This window comes from the organism of the source record quoted next, unplaced genomic scaffold (assembly GCF_019419815.1).
Source record: "Pyrus x bretschneideri cultivar Hongxiangsu unplaced genomic scaffold, Pyrus_bretschneideri_v1 Contig34, whole genome shotgun sequence".
Lineage (NCBI taxonomy): Eukaryota > Viridiplantae > Streptophyta > Magnoliopsida > Rosales > Rosaceae > Pyrus > Pyrus x bretschneideri.
Window position 1 is genome coordinate 1,228,460 of NW_025999657.1, and position 6,904 is coordinate 1,235,363.

At 37.5% G+C, this 6,904-nt stretch overlaps 1 pseudogene; it reads right to left on the reverse strand.

Moving 5' to 3' along the window:
- Positions 1 to 1,263: 1,263 nt before the first annotated feature.
- LOC103961111 lies at positions 1,264 to 3,619 on the reverse strand (annotated as a pseudogene).
- Positions 3,620 to 6,904: the final 3,285 nt, after the last annotated feature.

Genomic DNA, 6,904 nt, shown 5'->3' on the forward strand with positions numbered 1-6,904 from the left:
ACAAGTCTAATTCAAGATCAAGTTTCCTCCACCCTTGAATCAAACTCGATAGCTGAGAAATGAAGTAAATTCAACCTTCAGATGAAACTAGAAAGCTCCCTAGCCAAAGTAAACACTCTTGTTCTTCATCAAGCTCGTGTAGAATCCACAAGCACAACAAACATGTGCCGATTCATCCACCACCAAAGCCAAAGATCATTCACCACTTGAAACTACTCGTGCTCTCGTTTTGTTCAAGATTGAGCCTCGATGGCCCTTGAAGAAACTTCCAGCTCAATTCAAAATCAAGCCTCGACGACCTTTGGATCGACATCTACGTTGAAAGACTTCAAAGTACAATGGTCAAAGTACATCCACTATGCGGAGAGACTTCAAAACGCACTGTCTACTCGTGACAAGAACGCGTATACACTGTGCCTTAAAGTAGGGGCATTTGCAGACACTGAAATTTCGATGAAATAAATATTCATCAACACATTAAATTTTAACATGCCAGGGATACGTAACGTGCACCGTGGGTCTCACAAATTGTACGCATGGCATATGACTCATCAAAACCGAATGAGTCACTAAGGGCGTAATGCGACGACATTTGGTGAAAAATAGTTATGAATTATTTTTATTAACTTTTTAATTAATTTTAATTTAAGTCAAACAAATTAATTGATGGAATCAAATCACTTAGCAAGTCTCAAATCAAGTCCTAGTTCTTTCGTCAATTAATCAAGTCCACAATTAAGGCCAAGTTCAACCATAGCCAAGGCTTGAAGAGTCTATAAATACAAGGTCAAAAAGATTGAGGAAAATCAATCATTCACAACTACTAATGAAAGATGCCAACACATTTAGCGTGCAAAACAAAGTATGCGAATAAACCAAGTGGATACAATGAAGCCCAACTTGCTATTGTTGGTCACGAAAGACCCCCTTCGATGGCTAACACAATAATGTGTGCATCACGAATATTTATTATTTTTTATTTATCTTGCACATACGAGAATCAACCCCCACCGAAACAAGACTTTCCAGAAACTCAAGGATTCTAGAACGGTGGCAGCCAAATAAACAGTGACGGCTGCCAATTATACAAACGGTGCTGCAACTTGAAAGTAAATAAGAGACGACGACATAAACATATACCAAACAACAATACAGGAGGCCACACAGCATTATGCTTGACAGGAAAGCAAACAAAGAAACAAGAAGAGGTAAAGAAAGGTAAATAAGGAGAGGAACTGGCGTGTAGCCTTAGACCAAGGCAAATCAAACGCCACAATATGCCTTGACGGTATAGTCAGGTCCAATGCTGGAGTAAATTTCTTCCTATATTGAGTATATTCCGAGGTATTCAATGGCTTATACTGTAGGGGGTGGTCCTCGTCTGTAAGGTCCTTTGTTGTCTGTGTTTTGCCTACCCTGAATGAAAATAGTCCGCCCGAGTATCGTACATCATTCTCACTCCAAGTCACTAGATGTCTACAAGCTCATATTCTATCGTTGCTCCAAACCTAAGTCCAACAAAACCGCGCAAACATTCCCACTAAGAAATATATTATTGTACATTTTCCAATACAAAATATATCATTTCAAATGTTCTACACCTTTAGAAATTAAGGAAGAGAATGGTCTGAATGTGTTAATTGTGTTCTTCTCATTCTAAGGTATATATAATCATGTACAATCCTACTACAACAAGGAAAAGATAATTAATTACAAGCAATCTATCACCCAAAATTATAGGAATCCCAAAATTAAAGGAAATATTATACAAGTCAACCCCCACATATATGTCACACATGCCCAACTTGTCCAAAAGCATCGAAAACTTGTCACTAGAACCGACCTTTGTAAGTATATCTGCCACTTGATCCTCGGTCCTAATCGGAGGAAATTCAATTACTTTTCCTTCCAATTTTTTTTTTAATGAAGATCCTATCAACCTCCACATACTTAGTCCTATCATGTCATACCGGATTATGAGCGATATCCCTTGCAGCTTTGTTGTCACAAAATAACTTCGAGCTTGTTTGGATGTGTTTTTAAAATGACTGAAAGCGCTTTTGATGAAAATATTTTTGAAACCAATACTTGATAAAAATGCAAGCAAATTCTGGAAAAGCACTTTACATGCTTTTGGAACCAAAAAACATTTCTCTAAAAGCGTTGTTAGTCATTTTAAAAGCACATCCAAATGAGCCCTTCATTGGCTGACTATGGTTAACCCCCAAATCTTGTAATAGAAACTTCAGCCGGAAGAGTTCACAAATTCCAAGAGCAACTAGTACAAAAAACAGTTTGCGCAACGTCGGTACCTTCATCGCACAAAGTTAAAAAATATTGCCTGAAAATTAGCCCAACGACATCTTCGTCACGCGCAAACCGTCGCACAAAGGCTGAGCGGCCAAGACACTCAAGCAGCAACGACACACGTTGCTCGCTGCAGTTCGGGGCAGAAATGGAAACAGCAACAACTTCTCGTTGCTCGTTGTTTGTCGAAGGTGCAGCAATGGTGCTGGGCACAGATCAGTAACACAAACCCAGTTTGGGTTCGAAATTTTTCTTTCCTTTTTTACGACCTGGCTCTGGTGCCAAGAAGAGAATGCTTTGAATGTGTTAATTGTATTCTTCTCATTCTGAGGTATATATAATCATGTACAATCCTACTACAATAAGGAAAGAATAATTACAAGCAATCTATCACCTAAACTAGGAAACCCAAAATTATAGGAATCCCAAAATTAAAGGAAATATTATACAAGTCAACAATTAACAATAGTAATGATAATTTGATTACATACTTACGTGTCACAAAATTGTGTTTGTGGCATACCTGAACTCCATCACCTGCTAGAAATATGAAGGACGAAGGCAAAGGATCAAAACATATCCACTCATCCTCCTTTGAATTTATTTCCAGACCTTTGACATCATTTTGATAGAGTATGGTGGTAATGTTTGTGTCTGTATGACCGTGGATACTGCAGAGGATACTCATATCAGTTCCAGTTTTCTCAGTTGGTTCACTGTATTTGCTAAATCGGCACGTGTGAATTGTTGATTGAAGGTGATCATCAAGGTACTCCTCTGCACCATAGTTTTCAAACACCATTCTCGTGACAGCATGATGTAGTTCTTCCATCGCTTTTATATACAAATCAGTAGTCTCACTGCCCAACAAAATTAAGAACAAATTAGTTGTGTAAATGTACGTAAAAAATTAACATTTCAATGTTTATGGTGGAATTAAGTTGAGTAAATCATACCGAAATACACCATTTCCATTGGGCCAAAAATGATGTTCAAATATCTGAGTTTGTTCAGGATTTGTAGCACCAGCAATCCCCAAGCTTTCATAAGCCACACCCTCAACTCCTTGGGTGGGGTAAGGCTTTTCATAAGAACTTTTCACTTTGATTTCAATTGGTAAATCAAACAGCTCGTTCAACATATCGCAGTGGCCACCATGAAGCTCCGAAGAAATTTTGTCGGGTAATATTGCCACAAAGCAACTAAGCTCATCGAGTGCATGGCAAATGTCTTTGCGTATTGAGAGCCAAGAACTTGTCCCAGGCTTGAAGCAGTCTTCATTGGATAAATCTACTATTGCTAGTTTGGCCATTGTTCGAGTATACTCTATATGAAGAGGGTTTGAGGGTTCTAGGTTAGACTGCTAGATGTATGAACCTAACTAACCAAAATTACATTTATAGAGAAGCATGCATGTTATGTATTTTCTGATTACTTTTATAGACTATACCTATTTTTTAATTTTTTTTATTACAAGCGATTACTGCTTAGTTTAGGGACCAAATTGGCAGTTCACCCTATAATATATAATAACTACATCATTTTCAACAAAATAAAATAAAACTACAAAAAAATTTCATGTTACATTATTCTACATATTTGCAGTAAAACTTGTCTACTAATTGTTGAGAATAAATCTCACATTGATGGGAGGATGAACCTTACATGGGCTTATAAGTAAGTTCGACTACTCCCCATATTGTCAATTGGTTTTATTGTGAAACCTCAATTTTTTTCATGGTATTAAAATAGGTTGTCCCACCTATGAAGCCAAATTTGTGTGATGCAAAATAAAGTGGTAATTAACACCCTAAAATTTATTCGGCATCCAAAAACCACGTGGAAGGACGTGATGGACGTCTAGTATAATTGGGCTGATTTTGATTTGTTTTCAGGATTGGAATCAAGGCTACCATCTGATAATTTGTCAACTTTCGATAACCTGTAGGCATTTTAGATCTAGGTTTAGCCAAGTTAGTTAAAACTCTTCACTAAAACTTAAATTAAGAATATCACTAGAATAAATAATACAAAGAAGATGGAAGATTGATTTAATATAAGAGCAAGTCCACCCCATCCAAATAGGTTGGCCCAAGGTTCCCTAAAATAGCTTAGCTCCCCAAAAACCCACTTCACCCCACCCAATAGGCTAGCCCAAAGTCCACCCTAGCTTCTAGGCCGGCTCAAAATGGACTGAGTAAGGAACCGGCCAATGTGACGTAATGCTAACGTTAGCATGACGTCAGCCACAGGCAGAGTCTTTTTGTGGTTGGTACATGGGCGCGCATTCCCGATAGCTAGCAGAGGTGGGCTCTGCGCTACAGACGCACTAACTAGGGTGCCGGACTTGGGCCACATGGCACGGAGATGGTTGTTGGACGGCATGGAGATGGTTGTTGGACGGCTAGAAAAACACAAAAAAAATGTCAGAAATCTTACCATTGGCCACGTGTCCACTTTTGGGCTGTTGGATTTCAATCTTTTTGAAATCCAACGGTCCAGATTAATTACTCAATAAAAATTGTTTAAAAATACAGAAAAAATAAAACCAAAATTTATTATTTTCTTCTATAAATACCTAACCATCATCTTCCACCTTAAACCACATTTCAATATTTTCAACACTTTCAACCAAAGCTTTCATATACTTTTGTGTGCAAAAAAATGGCTACTTGGAGGGTCATTGAAGATGTTACATTGTGTAAATGCTAGGTTCAAGCTACTCATGTCCTAATTACGGGTAATGAGATGTAGTTGCGAGAACTCTAGAGTAAAATTACTACATCGTTTTGCGAGAAGCTTGGAAAAGATGCAATAAGTAATCAAGGTCTTCAAGGTCGTTGGAAAAAACTCAACAAATCGCTTACTTGTTGGAAAAAGCCCTCTCTCATGTTGCTAATAATTTGAGTAGTGGTAGAAGTTTAGCAAATCAGGTGACAATATTTTTTTTTTTTTAATTTATTTGTATTACACATGCATTTTATAATATTCCCCACATTAATTACCTTGCTTATAAAATTGTCTTCTCTCGCATTTAATGAACACTTCAAAGCACAAGCTTGGTACAATGCAAACAACAACAACAAATTATTCAATTGCTACGAATGTTGTCAAAGATTGTCCCAGTTACAAACTTGTGCCAACCGGTCTAGAAGTTGTCATGCATGGCATCCTTCTACACTGTTTGCCAGAAGCAGACCCAGACCAATAGGAAGGCGACGCATTTGAAGAGTCAGAAGGGATGCCTAAAGCAGTGCCAGAGCCGACTCGTCCGTCCAAAAGGCCTCAAGGTAAAATGGTAGCAAAGAAAAAAGGGAGTTCTTCCAAAAGTGACTACTCACTAAGGTAAACTGAACTTGGCGCGGGACGTTTCTAGAGATGAGGCAAAAGTTGCAACTATGGAAGCAATATTAGCAGCTACTGAGAGACGTGATGCAGCTAATAAGAGACAGAGAACTACTTAATCAAGAAATGGAGATGCTTAGAGAAGAAAGGATGGCTCAAGCAGATCGTGATACTATGAATAAGCCTCTAGTATGAATGTCTTTGAATTTTAAATATTTTTGGACATCAGAAAAAAAGGACGTGGTGCGAAGGAGGCTTGCAAGAAACAAGGGAACAAGTGGTTAGGGTTATAGCTACAGATCCTAGCAATGAAGATCCTAGCTACACAGACTTTATGTAATTTCGTATTTATTCCTAGTATTTTATGTAATTTCATATTTATTTCTAGTACTTTATGTAATTTCTTATTTATTTCTAGTACTTTATGTAATTTCTTATTTATTTTTAGTACTTTATTTAAACTAAGAGTACACCAAATAAAATTACATAAACACATCAAATAAAATTACATAAACACACCAAATAAAATTACATAAACTCACCAAATAAACTTACATAAACACACTAAATAAACGTACATAAACACATCAAATAAAATTACACAAACTAACCAAACAAACTCAAAAAAACACACCAAATAAAATTACAAAAACACACCAAATAAAACTTCAAAAAAAACACACCAAATAAACTAACAACTTTATTCTTCAACCACAAGCACCTTTTAAGTTTTTTCACCTTGTTTCAATCCCCACAAGTGCTCAATCAAGTCACTTTGACGGCTTAAGTGCATGTGTGGTCATTGCATTGAAGTATACCGTTCAATGACCAATTGATTATAATGTCCATACCTTTTTCAATGGCTCATGTTGCACGAGGTATGCGGTGCGGTCATGAGCACAATATATATGTGTTTTCACATTGTTGATCGTGTTCGGCTCGTATTCATCGACGACATCATAATCATACTCATCTTCCACAATCATGTTGTTGAGAATGACGCACGTCATCATGATGGATCAAAGAGCCTCTACATCAAACAATCTAGCAGCACCCCTGACAATCGCCCAACGAGCTTGTAGGATACCAAAAGATCCACATCCTTCCTACACCCCTCTTGACATCTTGCAAAGTGTTTTTCCTTTTCACTTTGTGGACGTGACACTGTTTGGACAAACAATGTCCACCTTGGGTGAATGTCGTCTGCTAGGTAGTTTACTCCGTTGTACTTATGTCCATTGACCCAATATGT